Raw genomic sequence first — 22,516 nt, forward strand, 5'->3', positions numbered from 1 at the left:
GGGGGAAAATGGAACCAAGTTGGAAAACACTCTTCAGGATATCATCCAGGAGAACTTCCCCAACCTAGGAGGGCAGGTCAACATTCAAATTCAGGAAATACAGAGAACGCCACAAAGATACTCCTCCAGAAGAGCAACTCCAAGACACATAATTGTCAGATTCACCAACGTTGAAATGAAGGAAAAAATCTTAAGGGCAGCCAGAGAGAAAGGTCGGGTTACCCACAAAGGGAAGCCCATCAGACTAACAGCAGATCTCTCGGCAGAAACTCTACAAGCCAGAAGAGAGTGGGGACCAATATTCAACGTTCTTAAAGAAAAGAATTTTAAACCCAGAATTTCATATCCAGCCAAACTAAGTTTCATCAGTGAAGGAGAAATAAAATCCTTTACAGACAAGCAAATGCTTAGAGATTCTGTCACCACCAGGCCTGCCTTACAAGAGACCCTGAAGGAAGCACTAAACATGGAAAGGAACAACCGGTACCAGCCATTGCAAAAACATGCCAAAATGTAAAGACCATCGAGGCTAGGAAGAAACTGCACCAACTAACGAGCAAAATAACCAGTTAATATCATAATGACAGGATCAAGTTCACACATAACAATATAACCTTAAATGTCAATGGACTAAATGCTCCAATTAAAAGACACAGACTGGCAAACTGGATAAAGAGTCAAGACCCATCAGTCTGCTGTATTCAGGAGACCCATCTCACATGCAGAGACATACATAGGCTCAAAATAAAGGGATGGAGGAAGATCTACCAAGCAAATAGAGAACAAAAAAAAAGCAGGGGTTGCAATCCTAGTCTCTGATAAAACAGACTTTAAACCATCAAAGATCAAAAGAGACAAAGAAGGCCATTACATAATGGTAAAGGGATCAATTCAACAGGAAGAGCTAACTCTCCTAAATATATATGCACCCAATACAGGAGCACCCAGATTCATAAAGCAAGTCCTTAGAGACCTACAAAGAGACTTAGACTCCCATACAATAATAATGGGAGACTTCAACACTCCACTGTCAACATTAGACAGACCAACGAGACAGAAAGTTCACAAGGATATCCAGGAATTGAACTCAGCTCTGCACCAGCAGACCTAATAGACATCTATAGAACTCTCCACCCCAAATCAACAGAATAGACATTCTTCTCAGCACCACATCACACTTATTCCAAAATTGACCACACATAATTGGAAGTAAAGCACTCCTCAGCAAATGTACAAGAACAGAAATTATAACAAACTGTCTCTCAGACCACAGTGCAATCAAACTAGAACTCAGGACTAAGAACTCAATCAAAACCGCTCAACTACATGGAAACTGAACAACCTGCTCCTGAATGACTACTGGGTACATAATGAAATGAAAGCAGAAATAAAGATGTTCTTTGAAACCAATGAGAACAAAGATACAACATACCAGAATCTCTGGTACACATTTAAAGCAGTGTGTAGAGGGAAATTTATAGCACTAAATGCCCACAAGAGAAAGCAGGAAAGATCTAGAATTAACACTCTAACATCACAATTAAAAGAACTAGAGAGGCAAGAGCAAACACATTCAAAAGCTAGCAGAAGGCAAGAAATAACTAAGATCAGAGCAGAACTGAAGGAGATAGAGACACAAAAAACACTCCAAAAAATCAATGAATCCAGGAGTTGGTTTTTTGAAAAGATCAACAAAATTGACAGACCGCTAGCTAGACTAATAAGAAGAAAAGAGAGAGGAATCAAATAGACACAATAAAAATGATAAAGGGGATATCACCACCGACCCCACAGAAATACAAACAACCATCAGAGAATACTATAAATGCCTCTACGCAAGTCAACTAGAAAATCTAGAAGAAATGGAATTTCCTGGACACTTACACTCTTCCAAGACTAAACCAGGAAGAAGTTGAATCCCTGAATAGACCAATAGCAGGCTCTGAAATTGAGGCAACAATTAATAGCCTACCCACCAAAAAAAGTCCAGGACCAGATGGATTCACAGCTGAATTCTACCAGAGGTACAAGGAGGAGCTGGTACCATTCCTTCTGAAACTATTCCAATCAATAGAAAAAGAGGGAATCCTCCCTAACTCATTTTATGAGGCCAACATCATCCTGATACCAAAGCCTGGCAGAGACAACAAAAAAAGAGAATTTTAGACCAATATCCCTGATGAACATCGATGCAAAAATTCTCAATAAAATACTGGCAAACCAGATTCAGCAGCACATCAAAAAGCTTATCCACCATGATCAAGTGGGCTTCATCCCTGGGATGCAAGGCTGGTTCAACATTCGCAAATCAATAAACGTAATCCAGCATATAAACAGAACCAAAGACAAGAACCACATGATTATCTCAATAGATGCAGAAAAGGCTTTTGACAAAATTCAACAGCCCTTCATGCTAAAAACGCTCAATAAATTCGGTATTGATGGAACGTACCTCAAAAAATAAGAGCTATTTTTCACAAACCACAGCTAATATCATACTGAATGGGCAAAAACTGGAAAAATTCCCTTTGAAAACTGGCACAAGACAGGGATGCCCTCTCTCACCACTCCTATTCAACATAGTGTTGGAAGTTCTGGCTAGGGCAATCAGGCAAGAGAAAGAAATCAAGGGTATCCAGTTAGGAAAAGAAGAAGTCAAATTGTCCCTGTTTGCAGATGACATGATGGTATATTTAGAAAACCCCATCGTCTGAGCCCAAAATCTCCTTAAGCTGATAAGCAACTTCAGCAAAGTCTCAGGATACAAAATTAATGTGCAAAAATCACAAGCATTCTTATACACCAGTAACAGACAAGCAGAGAACCAAATCAGGAATGAACTTCCATTCACAATTGCTTCAAAGAGAATAAAATACCTAGGAATCCAGCTTACAAGGGATGTAAAGGACCTCTTCAAGGAGAACTACAAACCACTGCTCAGTGAAATCAAAGAGGACACAAACAAATGGAAGAACATACCATTCTCATGGATAGGAAGAATCAATATCGTGAAAATGGCCATACTGCCCAAGGTTATTTATAGATTCAATGCCATCCCCATCAAGCTACCAATGACTTTCTTCACAGAATTGGAAAAAACTGCTTTAAAGTTCATATGGAACCAAAAAAGAGCCTGCATTGCCAAGACAATCCTAAGTCAAAAGGACAAAGCTGGAGGCGTCACGCTACCTGACTTCAAACTATACTACAAGGCTACAGTAACCAAAACAGCATGGTACTGGTACCACAACAGAGATATAGACCAATGGAACAGAACAGAGTCCTCAGAAATAATACCACACATCTACAGCCATCTGATCTTTGACAAACCTGAGAGAAACAAGAAATGGGGAAAGGATTCCCTATTTAATAAATGGTGCTGGGAAAATCGGCTAGCCATAAGTAGAAAGCTGAAACTGGATCCTTTCCTTACCCCTTATACGAAAATAATTCAAGATGGATTAGAGACTTAAATGTTAGACCTAATACCATAAAAACCCTAGAAGAAAATCTAGGTAGTACCATTCAGGACATAGGCATGGGCAAGGACTTCATGTCTAAAACACCAAAAGCAACGGCAGCAAAAGCCAAAATTGACAAATGGGATCTCATTAAACTAAAGAGCTTCTGCACAGCAAAAGAAACTACCATCAGAGTGAACAGGCAACCTACAGAATGGGAGAAAATTTTTGCAACCTACTCATCTGACAAAGGGCTAATATCCAGAATCTACAAAGAACTCAAACAAATATACAAGAAAACAACAAACAATCCCATCAAAAAGTGGGGAAAGGATATGAACAGACATTTCTCAAAAGAAGACATCCATACAGCCAACAGACACATGAAAAAATGCTCATCATCACTCGCCATCAGAGAAATGCAAATCAAAACCACAATGAGATACCATCACACCAGTTAGAATAGCAATCATTAAGAAGTCAGGAAACAACAGGTGTTGGAGAGGATGTGGAGAAATAGGAACACTTTTACACTGTTGGTGGGACTGTAAACTAGTTCAACCATTATGGAAATCAGTATGGCAATTCCTCAAGGATCTAGAACTAGATGTACCATATGACCCAGCCATCCCACTACTGGGTATATACCCAAAGGATTATAAAATTCTACTACAAAGACACATGCACACGTATGTTTATTGCGGCACTATTCACAATAGCAAAGACTTGGAATCAACCCAAATGTCCATCTGTGACAGACTGGATTAGAAAATGTGGCACATATACACCATGGAATACTATGCAGCCATCAAAAAGGATGAGTTTGCGTCCTTTGTAGGGACATGGATGCAGCTGGAAACCATCATTCTTAGCAAACTATCACAAGAAGAGAAAACCAAACACCGCATGTTCTCACTCATAGGTGGGAACTGAACAATGAGATCACTTGGACTCGGGAAGGGGAACATCACACACTGGGGCCCATCATGGGGAGGGGGGAGGAGGGAGGGATTGCATTGGGGAGTTATACATGATATAAACGTTATGCACATGTACCCTAGAACTTAAAGTATAATTAATAAATAAATAAATAAATAAATAAATAGAAAATCTCCAAATAGGCCAGGCACTGTAGCTCACAGCTGTAATCCCAACACTTTGGGAGGCTGAGGTGGGAGGATGGCTTGTGCTCAGGAGACCAGCCTGGGCAATATAACAAAACTCTGTCTCTGTTTCCAGGCTGCAATGAGTTGTGATTGTGCAACTGCACTCCAGTCTGGGCAGTACAGCGAGACTCTGTCCCGCAAAGAAAGAAAAAAGGAAATCTTCAAAATAAAATAACAATAAAATTACATATTAGAACTTTGAGTTAACAGTCTGGGAAGATTTCAGACTGGCCAAAAACCTTAAAAGAATTATCTTTTTTAAAAGAATGCAAGGGAGAGTAGACTTAAAACTCAGTATAAAAGTATAGGCCGGGCGCGGTGGCTCAAGCCTGTAATCCCAGCACTTTGGGAGGCCGAGGCGGGCGGATCACAAGGTCAGGAGATCGAGACCATCCTGGCTAACATGGTGAAACCCCGTCTCTACTAAAAAATACAAAAAACTAGCCGGGCGAGGTGGCGGGCGCCTGTAGTCCCAGCTACTCGGGAGGCTGAGGCAGGAGAATGGCGTGAACCCGGGAGGCGGAGCTTGCAGTGAGCTGAGATCTGGCCAGTGCACTCCAGCTTGGGTGACAGAGCAAGACTCTGTCTCAAAAAAAAAAAAAAAAAAAAGTATAGACCAATTACTGTCACTTCCAGAAAGACTCTGAAATCAGATAAAATTCAACTCACAATTAATTAAAAATCATACAAGGCCAGGCGCAGTGGCTCACGCCTGTAATCCCAGCACTTTGAGAGGCCAAAGCGGGAGGATCACCTGAGGCCGGGAGTTCGAGACCAGCCTGACCAACATGGAGAAACCCCGTCTCTACTAAAAATACAAAATTAGCCAGGCATGGTGGCACATGCCTGTAATCCCAGCTACTTGGGAGGCCGAGGCAAGAGAATCACTTGAACTCAGGGAGGCAGAGGTTGCCATGAGCCGAGATTGTGCCATTGCACTCCAACCTGGGCAACAAGAGCGAAACCCCATCTCAAAAAATAATAATAATACTAATAATAATTATCAGTGGAAAAAAAGCAAAGTAAAGTATTAACTATATATATTACAAATTTGCCAGATGCTTTATTTCCAGCACTAATGTTGTTTCTAGCACTACAGTTAATTGCCTTTTGGTAAAATAAGCAATCCATCAGTTAACAGGAAGGATAGTTTTCTAAAAGGTTTCTGTACATGATACCAGCTTCTTTTTTTTTTTTTTTTTTTGAGGCGGAGTCTCGCTCTGTCGCCCAGACTGGAGTGCAGTGGCGGGATCTCAGCTCACTGCAAGCTCCGCCTCCTGGGTTTAGGCCATTCTCCTGCCTCAGCCTCCCAAGTAGCTGGGACTACAGGCGCCCGCCACCTTGCCCGGCTAGTTTTTTGTATTTTTAGTAGAGACGGGGTTTCACCGTGTTAGCCAGGATGGTCTCGATCTCCTGACCTCGTGATCCGCCCGTCTCGGCCTCCCAAAGTGCTGGGATTACAGGCTTGAGCCACCGCGCCCGGCCCATGATACCAGCTTCTAATCAGCTGCTCAAAAACCAAAATTCTTGAAGTCATCCTTGAGTATGTTTTCCCTCTTTCCACGTCCAAACAATATAGAAGTCCTATGAGTTCTGTCTCAAAAAAAAAAAAAAATGAAAATGCATCTCAAATTCATCCATCTCTCCCTTATTGCTACAACCCCATCATGCAGGCCACCACTATCTTATCTCAGCTCCTTAAGGCTAGCTTTCACTTTCATTTCAATCAGTCCCTGTCTCCCACAGCAGTTAAAATGATATAAGATGCAAACTTCGGGCCAAACCCTTCAAAGCCCTAAAAAGTTCTATAATCTCTTCCTACTCAAATCTGCCTCTTTCACTATGTCAACCGCACTGGTATTCTTTGGTTCCTCAAATTCACCAAGCTCTTTCCTCATGCAGGGTCTCTGCACACAGTATTCCTTCTAATGAGAATGCTCTTCCAATCAAAAACAACTCCCTTCCCCTGCCCTAACACACACACAATACTCACTCTTTAAATAGCTCCTTCTCATAGAATAGGTCTCATCTTAAATATCAGCCCCTCAGAGGAGTCTTATATGACCCTATCTAAAGTAGATTCCACCTCCTCATCTCCATATTATCTGTTTTTCTGCTTTCCTTAAAAAATTGTATTATAAGGCCAGGCACAGTGGCTCACGCCTGTAATCCCAGCACTTTAGGCGGCCGAGGCAGGAAGATCATCTGAGGCCGAGGCGGGAAGATCATCTGAGGTCAGGAGTTTGAGAACAGCCTGGCCAACATGGCAAAACTCCGTCTCTACTAAAAAAATACAAAAATTAGCCAGGCGTGGTGGTGAGCACCTGTAATCCCAGCTACTTGGGAGGCTGAGGCAGGAGAATCACTTGAACCCAGGAGGCGGAGGTTGCAGTGAGCTGAGATGGTGCCACTGCACTCCAGCCTGGGTGACAGAGCCAGACTCTGTCTCAAAAAAAAAAAAAAAATTGTATTACAATTGTTTTGTCAATTTATTTTTAACCTGTCCCCTCCCTCAGAATATAAGGATGGAAATAAGGATGGAACATCCAGCATAGTCATCATTACATGCTCAGAAGCAGCACACCGTATGATACTTAGAATATCAATGTACCTCTCAAATGAATTAATGAAATAGTCAATGAATATATGATTATATTAGACAATGAGATTAATAATGCTATTAATGGAAATACAGAAATGTAGAACAAAGTGCAAGTATTTGAGAAGAAATATGTGGTATGTTCACTTTGGTGCCAAGTGGTTAAAAAAATAGGACTCGTGGGCGCACAGGTTGAGGAAGAGATACAGATTGGGATTCTGCTAATTATAAGTGTTAGTTGAGAAAAATAATTATGTCACAAATGAGATCAAGTAATTGGGATAGATGACAAGCAAAAGATAAATAAACATGAATATAAAACGATAATAGCCCACATAGGAGAATAATCTAGGATAAAGAATACTACAAAATCAAGACAAGTCGCAATTTCAGAGACCCAAAATAAAAACTGTTTTAGTGTCTTACCAAGAAGAATAAAGTAATCCTACCTTACTGCTGTTCATTGCTGGCCATGCCTTAGCTAAAGCAGCATGTCCATGATGAGGTGTCACACATTAGGGACGAAGGAGATACTGAGAAAGCGTGCAGTGAAGTCCAGCGAAAATGATCACAGGTCTAGCCAAAAACCATGAGCTGCAAGAAGAAATTCAAGGAGTCAGAACTGTTTACTACGGAGAAAGAGATAAAAATGCATACTTTCAGTATACTTGGCTATTCCTGGAAATTAACTGCGACAGCTTATGACAATAGCGATGTTAAAAATAAGAATGCTACACTTACCTGCCTTATCTTCCACTGTTTACTCCCTCCCCTATCTTTCTCTAACTTTCCGAAAGAGTAATATATTTTTACCTTCTCCTCCAATCTATTCCCTCAGTTTTCAAGAGGTAAGTCATGTTTTTCTCCATTTTTACATCATAAAACTAACTTCAAATTTGAAACACACCAAGCACAGTGGCTCACACCTGTAATCCCAACACTGTGGAAGGTCAAAGCAGGAGGATGGCCTGAGTCCAGGAGTCCGAGGCCAGCCTGGGCAACATAGTGAAACCTAGTCTCCACAAAAGTTAAAAAATTAGTCAGGCATGGTGGCACACACCTGTAATCTCAGCTATTTGGGAAGATGAGGTGGGAAGATTGCTTAAACCCAGGAGATGAGGCTGCAGTGAGCCATGATCAGGCCACTGCACTTCAGCTTGGGTGACAGAGCAAGACTTTGTCTCAAAAACCAAAAAAGTTTGAAAGGCATCAGAAGCAGCCAGAGATTATGCTTGTCAAAATATTACTACAGCCTATTAATTAAGTACACAAGAAAAACTTTTTCAAAGGCTGGGGAAGGTTTGGGAAGGATTCCCCCAGCAAACACATATTTTCTCTGCCTCATAAATATGCCTCATATTTATTTATTTGCTTGTTTGTTTGTTTGTTTGAGATGAAGTCTCACTCTGTCGCCCAGGCTGGAGTGCTATGGCATGATCTTGACTCACTCAGCCTCCACCTCCTGGGTTCAAGTAATTCTCATGCCTCAGCCTCCTGAGTATCTGGGATTACAGGCATGTGCCACCACGCCCAGTTGATTTTTGCATTTTTAGTACAAACAGGGTTTCACCATGTTGGTCAGGCTGGTCTCGAACTCCTGACCTCAGATGATCCACCCACCTCGGCCTCCCAAAATGCTGGAATTATAGGCATGGGCCACCGCGCCTGGCCTCTGCCTCATATGCTTTAGTATGCCAAAGTATGATCCTTGAATTGGCTGTTCTCCCTTCAGTCCTTGAAAACTGTAAACTTTTCTGAGAGGTTTTTTGGTCACTAGCTCTCTCCTTTATCACTGATGTCAACATATATAGTTTATACCCCTGTTACAATATCTCACTTTTTGCCTGTGCCATACTATTTTTAATCCCAACTTCCTGGTTTATCATAAGCTCCCTCCTTCTTCCAAGTTCTTCTTTTTTGTTTGCCTACTCCGTTTCCTATCATTTCCCCTACTGCCTTGACTTTCACATGAATCAGATGACATTCCATAAATGTTACCAACAAGATTATTTCTTTCCTTCTGCTCAGGAAACAGACCAAACACAGTATGTCAGGCATATTCTCCAAGTCTACTTTTCTAATCTTTTAACCATTTCCAAAGGGTGCCTTCACCCCTAGGAAAGCATGTTATTCCCTTTTAGATATAGCAAAGCTCCTAAAGCTAGAACTGGTTGGATATCTAATCTACATGTAATTAAAGTGTTAATACATTTCTCGTCTTCCATAAAACTGTGACATGACTGAGACAGGGATTTCTATTTTAACATAGCCACTTGCACAGTACTTGGAACACAGTAGCCAGCAAACAGGTAACAACCAAATGAATGAAATTCCAAAATGAATTATAGTTTCCTCTGATTTGTACACTTTGGTGTAAAGTAAGGCTTCAATAAGAGTTGTTATATAAAATGATAAAATTCATGACGAAATTATTTTTAAATATAAAAATTTTAATGATGGCCAGATGAGGTGGCTCGTGCCAGTAATGTCAGCACTTTGGGAGGCCAAGGCAGGAGGATCGCTTGAGTCCAGGAGTTCCAAACCCTCCTGGACAACATAGTGAGAGTTCATCTCTACAAAAAAATACATAAATTAGCCAGGTGTGGTGGCATGTGCTGTAGTCCCTGCTACTTGAGAGGTTAAGGTGGGAGGATCACCTGAGCCCAGGAATTGGAGGCTGCAGTGAACAATGATTGTGCCACTGCACTCCAGCCCAGGTAACAGAGTGAGACCCTGCCTCAAAAAAAAAGAAAAAATTCAGTCATGACTTCACTTTTATGCAGATTTCAATATATCATCTTTAATTAAACCCCCAGGGTATAGTTCAGTAAACAGTATTACTCATACAGCTTTCTGAGGAACAAAACACATTATATATGTATCCAATTCCCACTCCAAAGACAAAGCCAAAAATTACTGGATTATCCAATTAATATTAAAAATTTTTAAACTCTCTTTTCTATCAGCAAAGACAGTTGCATTATTTAGGATTCCCTGTTCTGGTCGCTCACTTTGCTATGGAAATGGTTTCCACAGACCTAAGTTCAAGAAAGACAACTATTCAACTGAGATTTCAGGCCCAATATTGAGCAGTGTCAAGTATCTTGCTCAGGAAAGCTAGTCAACTTTAGTCCTAGCTACTCAGGAGGTTGAGGCAGAAGGATCACTTGAGCCTAGGAGGTCAAGGCTGCAACAAGCTGTGATCACACCACTGTATTCAAGCCTGGGTAAGAGAGCAATGCCCTGTCAAGAAAAAAAAAAAAGAGAGAGAAAAGAAAGCAAGCTAGTCAAAGGACCCATGTATTATGTCTCAATCACCAACTCAGTCTTTTCTATAATTTTTATGTTTCAATGAAACAAAAAGCATTTTTCTTTGATAGTGAAAAGATTTGGGTTAAAAGTGACAACCGTTTTTGGTGGCATCTCTAAATGGAACTTTTTTTTTTTTTTTTGAGACAGGGTCTTCCTCTGTCGCCCAGGCTGGAGTGCAGTGGCACCATCTCAGCTCACTGCAAGCTCCACCTCCCGAGTTCATGCCATTCTCCTGCCTCAGCCTCCTGAGTAGCTGGGACTACAGGTGCCCACCACCACGCCCAGCTAATTTTTTGCATTTGTAGTAGAGACGGGTTTCACCATGTTAGCTAGGATGGTCTCAATCTCCTGACCTCGTGATCCACCTGCCTCAGCCTCCCAAAGTGCTGGGATTACAGGCGTGAGCCACCGCGCCCAGCCTCTAAATGGAACTTTTAAAATTCAAACCACTATAAACCTATGAATCAAAAAAATTATATTCCTTGTGTTACTTCAAAGGTATTATCATGCTTACCAGACTCAGTAAAGGTTTCCATACATAACAGTTGAAAACACATAACGACTGCTTTCTAATGCACCTTAATCTTCCCCACCAACTTCCTCAATTACACACACTTTCATCTCTAACTCACATACATAGCCAAAACATAGTTCCTATTCCCTGAAATATGCTTCTCTTCACAAATGGGACTAGGGTGATGCAAGAGAAATACCTGGGGTGCAAAATTTAAGGAGATACTCTCAGGATCATGCAAGTGCCACCCTGCAGTTGCATGACCCTAAAAGTGATTATGTCTCATATTTTGTGTCCTAGGCAACTCTCTTGCCTTACCCTGGTCCTGGCTCTACTTTTCTTTCCCATCTCTACTCTCCCCACTTCTCTAATAAATATCCCCTTAATTTTTCAAAATCCAATTCTGATAAACTAAGTATTTATTTTAAACAATGAATTTAAGTATAATTTTACAACCACTCAAAATTATGTTTTCACGACCGGGTACAGTGGCTCATGCCTGTAATCCCAGCACTTTGGGAGGTCAAGGCAGGTGGATCACCTGAGGTTGGGAGTTCAAGACCAACCCGACCAACATGGAGAAACCCCCATGTCTACTAAAAATACAAAATTAGCCAGGCGTGCTGGCACATGAATCCCAGCTACTTGGGAGGCTGAGGCAGGAGAATCACTTGAACCTGGGAGGTGGAGGTTGCAATGAGCCAAGATGGCACCACCACACTCCAGCCTGGGCAACAAGAATGAAACTTCATCTCAAAAATAAATAAATAAATAATAAAATAAAATTTAAAAATAAAATAAAATTATTTTCAAAGAAAATTTCTTGTTCATGATATGTGGTAGATGAAAAACAGATGAAGTAGTTATACCTATATACAATAAGATTCTATTTTTAAAAATGACTGTGAGTTGCTTGTGCATGTCAGTAATAGACTCACGTTGTTTTTTTTACTCTGAAGCATCTATCTCCCCTTCTGTTGGTAGCAGCATCTTAATTTTCTTTTCCCGAACTTTCCTTCTCTTATCATCAATCCACGTGGTTTGGGTGGCATTGATCACCAGCACTCATTAGTTTCTGGGGTAGGAATATAACCCAGGTCTGGGAAATCAGCATTTCCTTCTCGCAAGCAGTAGTTCAGGAATAGGTATGTTATCCAAATTGTACAGATAATACTGAATCCCAACATTTCTGCAGAAGCTAATCAGGAAGGAAAGTTATCTTTCAGCCAAGGTTGCTAAACTGAAAGATGATGATAAGCACCTACTAGACAATCAAGCAACCCAATCAAAGAACCAAGAGAAGAGAAATGGAGAAATGTCTGAAAATATTTTCTCCCTAAATCTGAGTTCAGATGTAAACAGATACAGCTGCTGGAATTCAGAATTACTGCTGGGAAACAATTCACTCTGCATTTCTCATTCTCCTGCACAGAATCTTCTGACCAAAATGTACCACAAATGGGTATTTGCATAACAGACAGTCTTGGAAGCTAGAGATAGCAACTCCCTAAAGATAGAAAACTCCAAAGAGCTTTGGAGAAATTAAGCCCTCTCCTTCCCCTCCCTGGAAACATTTACTTATATTCTAGGGTAAGAAACCTAAAGATACCTTCTCCCTCTTCTCTGGAAGAGATGTGCTTAATGAGTAATCTTTCTCGCTCTGCAGGGGAGGATAGCAGATGTGCCAACACCCTACACAAGCTTGGAGTCTCCTCATTGCAAGGCTCCTCTCCTGTGATGTAAATCTGCTGCATGTGTAGGTAAACATCTAGCCCTCATCACATTGCTTTGTCACAGAGATGGGGCAGGGAGAATCAGCACGAAGATATTTCTCTGGCCACTGCTTTTGCTGTAATAAACCCCCCGAGTCTCTGACCCAGAGCTCTTCTATTAATGTACGTATATAAGTGTGGCAAGGTAACTTGCTTGTTTGCAAACAGGGTATTCTCAGTCCCTTCAGAGTTTCAGAGTTAATGGTTACATGAGGCAACATATTTTTTTTTCTTATTTATTAATTCATTCAACAAATATTTGCTGAAAGCCTACTATGCTATCTGTGTGCCATGAGTTTTCCTATATAACAGGTAAAAATTCTTGCCCTCATGGAAGCTGTATTCTAGACAGAGGAAACAAACAAAATACAAAATAAGTAAATAAAATATACGGTGTTAGGTAGTAATAAGCACTATTTTTTAAAGCAGAAAAAGGTAAGTATGAAGTAGTAGATTTCAAATATATGTTGAGTGATTAAAGACTTTACAGATAAGTAACATTTACCAAAGACCTGAAGCAGATAAGGAAGTTAGTCATATGGTTAGCTGAAGGAACCGCTATCTGGAAGAAGAGCATTCTAAGCAGACAGAACAGAACAGAAAGTATGAAATATCTATCTAAGGAAAAACAAGGAGGCTTGTGTGCAGTGAATGGTGGAGAAAATAGTAAAAAGATCCCGCATGAGGGAGGGAGAACAGAACCACAAAACTATGGCCCATTTTAAACTATAGTTCAGAGAAGAACTAGTTCGGAGAAAGATCCTGCATGAAGGAAGGAAAGCAGGACCTTGAAACTATAGCTCATTTTAAGGACTTGAGCTTTTATGTGGGAAACCCCTGAAAGATTCTGAGCAAGGAAGAGACATGATCTCTTATGTCTAAAAAGGGTAACAAAGGCTATTTTTTTAGAGCAACAGTAGTAGCAGGGAGACTTTTTAGGAATCACGTAGAAGGAGAAAGAGGATGTTGCTGAACCAGGATGACAGAAGTAGGGACGGTGAGAGCCAGTCAGATTATAGGTATTTCTTTGAAGAAAACAGAGTATGCTGAAAGTCTGAGTTGAGGAATGAAAGAAAAAGAATCAAGGATAACTTTGCTGACACTCGGGTCAGGGCAAAAACAAAGATGGAACTGCCATTTATAAAGACGGGAAGGACTAAATTTTTAAATAAGTGTCTGTCACTAGCATCCAAAAGAAGCCTAACAAATACAAAAATTTATACCACAAGGCAGGCAGATTGCCTGAGGTAAGGAGTCGAGACCAGACTGACCAACATGGTAAAACCCTGTCTCCATTAAAAATACCAAAAAAAAAATTAGCCAGGTGTGGAGGCACACACCTGTAGTCCCAGTTACTCAGGAAGCTGAGGCAGGAGAATCACTTGAACCCAGGAGGCCAAGGTTGCAGTGAGCTGAGATCATGCCACTGCACTTCAGCCTGGGTGGCAAAGTGAGACTCTGTCTTAAAAAAAAAAAAAATGAAATGAAATGATTACACTAGAAATAAGGTAACACAAGTTACACTTCTAAAATGTGAAACTGAGTCAATAATAGAAAATGAAGCAAAGTTGGTAACCCTCTACTGTAGGGTAAGAAGTCAGCAATCCTTAATAAGCAAAATAGCTGGTAAATTGCTGTCCTCATAAATTAGACAAGTACACCTTGTTTTACTGCACTTCGACTTTCTGCACTTTATAAATATTCCCTTTTTTACAAATTGAAGTTCTATTATAATCCTGCGCTGAGCAACTCTATTGGCACCGTTTTTCCAAAGCATATACACATTTCATGTCTCTGTGTTACATTTGGTGATACTTACAATATTTCAAACTTTTTCATTATTATTATATATTTTATGGTCATCTGTGATTAGTGATCTTTGATGCTACTATCTTAACTGTTTTGGGGCACCAAGAACCACACTCATATATGACGGTAAACTTAACTGATAAGTGTTATGTGTGTTTTGACTGCTGTATTAACCAGCCATTCTCTACTCCCTCTCCTTCTTCTTGGACTTCCCTGTTCCATGAGACACAACAATTTGATATTAGGCCAATTAATAACCCTTCAAAGGCCTGTAAGTGTTCAAATAAAAGGAACAGTTGCACATCCCTCATTTTAAATTAAAAGCTAAATTAAGCTTAGTGAGGAAGGCATGTTGAAAGCTAAAATAAGCTGAACCTCTTGAACCAAACACCCAAATTGTAAAAGCAAAGGAAAAGTTATTGAAGAAAATGAAAAGTGCTCCTCCAGTGAACACACAAATGACAAGAAAGCAAAACAGCCTTATTGCTGATACAAAGAAAGTTTTAGCAGTCTAGATAGATTAAACCAGTCACAACATTCCCTTAAGCCAAGGCCTAACCCACAACAAGGCCTTAACTCTATTCAATTCTATGAAGCCTGGGTGAGGTGAGGAAGCTTCAGAAAACAACTCTGAAACTAGCAGAGTTTGATTCATGAGGCTGAAGGAAAGAGGCTACCTCAACATAAAAGTGCAAGGTGAAGCAGCAAGTGCTGATGGAGAAGTTGCAGTAAGTTATCCAAAATTCTAGCCACGATCACTGATGAAGCTGGCTACACTAAACAACAGATTTTCAGTGTATATGAAACAGCCTTATATAGGAAGAAAATGTCATCTAGGACTTTCATAGCTACAGAAAAAAAGTTAATGCGTGACTTCAAAGCTTCAAAGGACAGACTGACTCTTCTTATGGGCTAATGCAGCTGGTGACTTTAAGCTGAACCCAATGCTCAGTGACCATTCTAAATATGCACAGTCCATAAGAATGATACTAAATCTACTCTGCCCATGCTCTAGGAATGAAAACACAAAGCCTGTATAATAGCACATCTGTTTACAGCACAGCTTACTGAATATTTTAAGCCCATTGTTCAGACCTACTGCTCAGAAGAAAAAAAAAATAAAAGATTGCTTTCAAAATAGTATTGATCATCAACAATGCACCTGGTCACCCAAAAACTCTGATGGAGATGTACAAGAGTAATGTTGTTTTTGTGACTGCTAATGCAACATCCATTATGCCATATTGGCTAAGCAAAAATCTTATTCCACTGCCAGGGCAAAAAATCCTCATCATATCTATCCAGTGAAATATACCTGTATTATGGACAAGTTATCTCTGTGGGCTGTTTCCCCTTTTTCTCTCTTCCAGTTGCTATAGTTTGAATGTGTGCTCTCCATAATTCATGTATTGAAAACTTCCCCAGTGTTACAGTATTGGAAGGTGTGGCCTTTGGAAGGTGTTTAGGTCTCAAACCTAAACCTAAACCATGATGGTGGAGTCCTAGTGAATGGATTAATGCTGGTACAAAAAGAGCTTGCAGGAATGTGTTTTCTTCTCTTCTCTTCTGCCATGTGAGGACACACAGTTCATCCCTCTCTTGCCCTTCAGCTTTCTGCCATGTGAGAACACAGCAAGAAGGCCCTCATGAGATGTCTACACCTTGACTCTGAAATTTCCAGCCTCCAGAACTGTGAGAGAATAAATTTCTATTATTTTTAAATTACCCAGTCTGTGGTATTCTGTTATAGAAGCACAAAATGGACTAAGACAGAAATTGGTACCAGAGAAGTGGCATGTTGCTATAACAAATACCGAAAAATGTGGAAGCAGCTCTGGAATTTGGTAATGGGTAGAAGCTCTGGAATTTGGTAATGGGTAGAAGCTAGAACAGTTCTGAAGATGAATGCTAGAAAAAGACTGTGTTGCCATGAACAGAATATTGGCAGAAATATGAACAGTAAAGGCCATTCTGATGAGGTCTCAGACAGAAATGAGAACAAAGTATTGGAAACTGGGGGAAAGGTCATCCTTTTTAAAAAGTGGTTAAGCACTTGCCTGAATTATGTCCATGTTCAGGACTTTACAGCAGGCAGAACTTAATAGTGATGAAGTAGGATATCAATTAACGGTTTTTGCTGTCCACATGCTATTTTCCTTCTATCACTGAATACTGGCCTTATTACAATTAATTATACTGGTCAACTGCAAGTTGCTAGACCCTGAGACAGTCTGTTCAAACAGAGCTAAAGAAATTATCCAGAGATCCTAGTCTTAAAGCTAGATGCAGTACTTAAATCTTTTAGTTGTCTTCTTTTATTAAGGGACAGGTGGCAAATGCATCGAAAGTTAATAAGCAAAAAATTTACACAACAGGTGAGGGCATTTTTTTCAAGGGCATGTATACAAGGGAGGACATGTACGCACACTAGAGGACTACAGTAAATGTGTTTTGCTCACCCAGCATCTACTCCCTCTTTCCAGGGTCACAGTATCTTCTCTTTTCTCCAGTGAGTCTAACCATTGTGATTCTCAGGCCAAAGGGTTTAGACATAGCTGAACCACACTTTCTGTTTCTAGTTCCAGTAGTTAGCATCTAATCCAGATACAGCCTATCATCATACATCATCTCTGTGACCACGGGATCAGGAATGGGGAAACGATTGGAATCATTCAACGAGACACAATCCTGGAACTTTTGCTAGAACTAAGGATAACATGTTTGGCTTCCTGAACCCAAGTGAAAGAAATGTCACAGAGCTCCACATGGAGAAGGCCTACATGAGAGTATATATGTACCTAAAGAGAATATACTTCCAGTTTCAGTGCCTTAAGTATGAGTGGAGTTTCGGTCTCATGCAACCGAAGAATAGTGAAAATTCTAGTATTGTCATCCTTAGTTTGAACTTGAAAAATTCCAAAGTTATAATTAAATTATTTGTCTAAATTCACACAGCTATTACTAGGAGCACAGATTCAACACTAGGTAGGTCTGCTCTTTTCACCACACCATACTGTCTCTCAAGAAAACAGTCCAAAACCTCTCTATGCTTTATAATTATCTGTAGCTATAAGATAAATCCTCACATGGGATGAGTATTCTAGTAACATCTGTAGAAAGATCGAAAATGGAAGAATCACATGCCTTCCTGCTTTCTGTCCCATTCCTGCAACAGTTTGCCTCTTGTCTAGCACAGAACATTTCTACATTATTTTTTATAATGTAGATTGAAGGGCATGCCTATCTGTTCACCATCTTCATCCTCTTTCAAATTCCATGATATTATTGTATGTAATAGCAAGCTAAGACATTCAGATTTTAAAATGCCAGTTCCAGACACAGGGTAAACCAGGCTCCAAAATACAGAAAAGAAATCAGAAACTTAAAACAGGCAACCACCAAAGTCTAGCTACTATATTGTTATGATTAATTGTGAAATAGTCACAAAAGCAAACCCCTATTATCCCAGAAGTTAGGACACTGTTGTTTATGTTAACATTTTAGGATATTTGTCAGAACTATATTAACTTCTAGAAAGTAGTAGCTGTTAATAAACAAATTCCTTTCAAATATTATTGTTGAGGGTAGGACAGAAGGGATGGAGGACAGGATTTATGAACGTAAGATTCCTGACATTTTCAAGAAGTCTGTCTAAAGACCATAAGAATTTTTGACAGAGCTGGAACACTCAATGAAAATGTTTCACAAATTAACTTTTTTTTACCTCTAAGGCATGGTGGATTGATTCGCATCAAGATCAAAGACTCACTAAATTCAACATTCCATTGTTAAACTTATTCAAAAATGTCTGTTTTCTAGCTAAGATCCACCACCTTCTCAGGCCTCTTTATTCTCTCTCCACTTCTAGCAGCTGGCTTTCTTTATCAGGAAATTATTTTACAAAGAAACATTTTATAACTTCACATAATTTATAGTATAGGACAATCTCAAACAGAACAAAGCCAAAGCAAAATATAGACACAAGACAGCCAGGAGCATGAATATGTTAGGGTCTTGCTTCTAATAAGAGGAAGTAATCTCAGCAAAACTGCAAATATTTCAACATAGACCTTTAGAGTCGCTCCCAAATAGCGGAAACTTCTATTAAATCCAGGACCATTAATAGTTTACTATATTTAGACTTTTACCATTCACATTTATTTCAGGTTTAAAGTATGAAACACCCAAGTTCAAATCTCAGTATCATTTTATAACTGGGTCTCCTTGAATAAATGATATGACCTAAAATTGGTTCCAGATCACAAAAAGAACATGCAAGCCATCAAATTCATAAATTCAAAAGAAATGTACAAAAGTGCATCGCACTTTTAGCAGGCACTAAAGAAATGTTGGTGCCACCACCATTATATCTGAAGCCATATAATTTACTAAAAGACTTAAGACTTATATTGACAGAAACTATCTCTACCTGAGAGGTTAAAATGTTGAGGAGGGGAGAAAAAAGAACTATACAAAAACAAAACAAAAAGTGTGTGTGTGTGTAGGAGAAAGAAATTGGCTTCTTCCTTTGTAAAAAGTTTCTATTGTATATAAATCTACCTAGGCCGGGCGCGGTGGCTCAAGCCTGTAATCCCAGCACTTTGGGAGGCCGATACGGGCGGATCACGAGGTCAGGAGATCAAGACCATCCTGGCTAACACGGTGAAACCCCGTCTCTACGAAAAAAAATACAAAAAACTAGCCGGGCGAGGTGGCTGGCGCCTGTAGTCCCAGCTACTCGGGAGGCTGAGGCAGGAGAATGGCGTGAACCCGGGAGGCGGAGCTTGCAGTGAGCTGAGATCCGGCCACTACACTCCAGCCTGGGCGACAGAGCAAGACTCCGTCTCAAAAAAAAATAAAAAATAAAAAATAAATAAATAAATAAATCTACCTAAAGATTCTTATACATCATCCCCAACATAAATGCTTATAATTGAAATACTGATCTATCATTAACTAGATAATTATATAGTATCATATTAATTAGTTATATTGACCTATAATTACCTATCGCCATTTTTTATCATTAATAATTATCTGAAACAACATTGTTTAGTTCCCCTTAATTACGCCACTATAGCAAATTTATTAAATATATAAAAAGTAAACAGGCATCACAAAGTAATGGTACTTAGCCAAATATATACATTTGGAGTAGATTCAGAATGGATGGCAAATGTGATAGTGACTGGATTTTCCATATTAGGAAGTCCATTACACACTTCTATATTGAAACAAAGAAAAAAGGTGATACCTGAAAATGTTTCCTTTGCTCCTAGTAAATCAAAGTTTGTAAAATCTTAGTGAAAATTTAAATAATGGTTAACCTATATAAGAAAGTACATAGAAAGCATGTAATTCTAAAAAAAATTCAAGAGAAAGTCAAGACACTGTATATTTTCTTTTTTTTAATTTATTATTATTATTATTATTTTTTGAGATGGAGTTTCTCGCTCTTGTTGCCCAGGATGGAGTGCAATGGCACGGTCTCATCTCACTGCAACCTCCACCTCCCAGGTTCAAGCAATTCTCCCACCTCAGCCTCCCAAGTAGCTAGGATTACAGGTGCGCGCCACCACACCCAGCTAATATTTGTATTTTTTTAGTACAGACAGGGTTGCACCGCGTTGGCCAGGCTGGTCTCAAACTCCTGACCTCAAATGATCCCCCCACCTCGGCCTCCCAAAGTGCTGGGATTACAGGCGTAAGCCACAGTGCCCAGCTGATACCATGTATTTTCATAAAACAAGATGTGGTATAGCTGCTAGGGTGGCTACTGACACATTTGTTATCAAAACTGAACACTGCAGTCAGCCACTGTGGCTCATGCCTGTAATCCCAGCACTTTGGGAGGCCGAGGCGGGTGGATTACCTGAGGTCAGGAGTTCGTGACAAGCCTGACTAACATGGTGAAACCCCATCTCTACTAATTACAAAAAAATGAGCCAGGCATGGTGGCGCATGCCCGTAATCCTAGTCACTCAGGAGGCTGAGGCAGGAGAATCGCTTGAACCCAGGAGGTGGAGGTTGCAGCGAGCTGAGATTGCGCCATTGCACTCCAGCCTGGGCAACAAGAGTAAAACTCTGTCTCAAAAAACAACAACAACAAAAAAAAACCCTGAACACTGCCAGAAGAGTCAAATGCACTTTTCTTTGTATAATGTGAAATTAACAAGAGAGCCCCATCAATCCACAGAAGCTTGGGAAATTCTCCCAAGCTGAAGACATCCAGAGAGTAGAAAGGACACATGCTACAGAAGTGTTCAACTCCACGGAGAAAACATCCAAGAAACAGCAGCATACAGAAAAGCCTTAGAGCGACCAAGGACTAAACCTTGTGACAATGCAGGAAGCTTTGTGATTAAGCCAGAAATGCTCTTCTATTCCGCAAACTATAGGACACAAGGGGCAAGAATAAGAACCTTGCCTGTAAACAAATAATGTAATGCAAAGTTGTCTGGTCTTCATTTTAGAAGTAAAACAATTAATAGCTTTAAAGACTCGAGTCCTACTTACAGGATTGTACGAGTCTGAAGGGATCACTTAAACTTTTCCACTAAATCTGACTAAATTTTACGGAGGTGGCTGTACCCTAGATTCACAAAGGTTTCAATAAATACCACTTGCAAATATCAAAGGTCTACTGAACATAGTTTTTCTAAGTCTTCACTTAGAACTGTATATTATATGTGGTACTTCCACAAAGGATGACTGATTTAAAAGTAAGCCCTATTCATAGTAATGCAAAGATACTTTTCTGACTGAGCCAATGCAAAGAGCATTTTTATATTCTAAGTGCCTAGAAAATAAAAATTCTAGTACTGTTTCCACTTTTCCTAAATCCTTAAGTCCCAATATAGAAATAGCTTTTTTGCAAGTAAAATGATTTATACTAGAAAACTAATTTCCTGTTTTCTACAATTAGTGTTATTTCAGTCACAATAAAGACTGAGGTACTGTTACCCAAATATTTTAAAATATTCATTAAGTTATTCTAACTTTTAAATGTAGGACTCTTATTAATTACATAAAATTAGTGTAAAAGTATTTTCATCTGTAGCATTATAAGAATGATAAGAAAAACTAGTGGGGCATTCACTTCAGGAAAATGTGGAAATAACTTGGGTCCCAACTATAGAATTGTAAAGTATGTCTTCAGTATTTGTTACTACCAATACTTAGACACTTTTTTTTTTTTTTTTTTTGAGACAAGGAATCACTGTGCTGCCCAGGCCAAAGCACAGTGCTGCAATCATAGCTCAATGCAGTCTTGAACTCCTGGGCTCAAGGAATCCTCCTGCCTTAGCCTCCTTAGTAGTAGTATAAGCACATGCCATCATATCTGGCTAATTTTTTTTATTTTTTTTGTAGAGTGGCGTCTCGTTATATTATCTAGGCTGTTCTCAAACTTCTAGGCTCAAGTGATCCTCTCGTTTCAGCCTCCCAAAGTACTGTGATTACAGGCATGAGCCACTGCACCCAGCCCACATTTTTTAATGACTCACTTTCTCCAATAAATCAGAGTAGATTCAAGTTTATACCCATAATGATGTCACTCTCAATCATCTGCATTCTAATATGCTTTCTTGAATAGGAGAGAGACTGAATTAGAGCTTGCATGCTAGAAAACTGCACAGTGGAATATGTCACACATGTAAATATCTTGTACCTGGATGGGGAAAAATATGAGAAACACTGACTTGAATCACAAAAATCTGTTTTACTGCTAGATGAGACCATATGGACTCTAGTTCAACTCCTAACTCAGTTCAGTGCTTGCTTCTCTACACAGAATAACTATAGGCTGGTCTGCCCATTTAAACTGTATGTTCTTTAAGAATCGGAACCCTATATTTAGAGAACACACAATCTAAAATAGGGAT

General features: G+C 39.7%; 1 protein-coding gene across 4 annotated transcripts in view; it reads right to left on the reverse strand.

Moving 5' to 3' along the window:
• Positions 1–22,516, reverse strand: part of FER (FER tyrosine kinase) — a 451,703-nt gene that overhangs the window by 423,963 nt on the left and 5,224 nt on the right. For all 4 annotated transcript variants that reach the window (XR_004429709.1, XM_033178963.1, XM_033178962.1 and 1 more), the window contains exon 2: positions 7,676–7,820. The gene's annotated coding sequence lies outside the window, so the exon portion shown is untranslated. The remainder of the gene's footprint in view (positions 1–7,675; positions 7,821–22,516) is intronic.

The sequence above is a fragment of the Trachypithecus francoisi genome, unplaced genomic scaffold, assembly GCF_009764315.1.
Source record: "Trachypithecus francoisi isolate TF-2019V2 unplaced genomic scaffold, Tfra_2.0 Lachesis_group2, whole genome shotgun sequence".
NCBI classification, from domain to species: Eukaryota; Metazoa; Chordata; class Mammalia; order Primates; family Cercopithecidae; genus Trachypithecus; species Trachypithecus francoisi.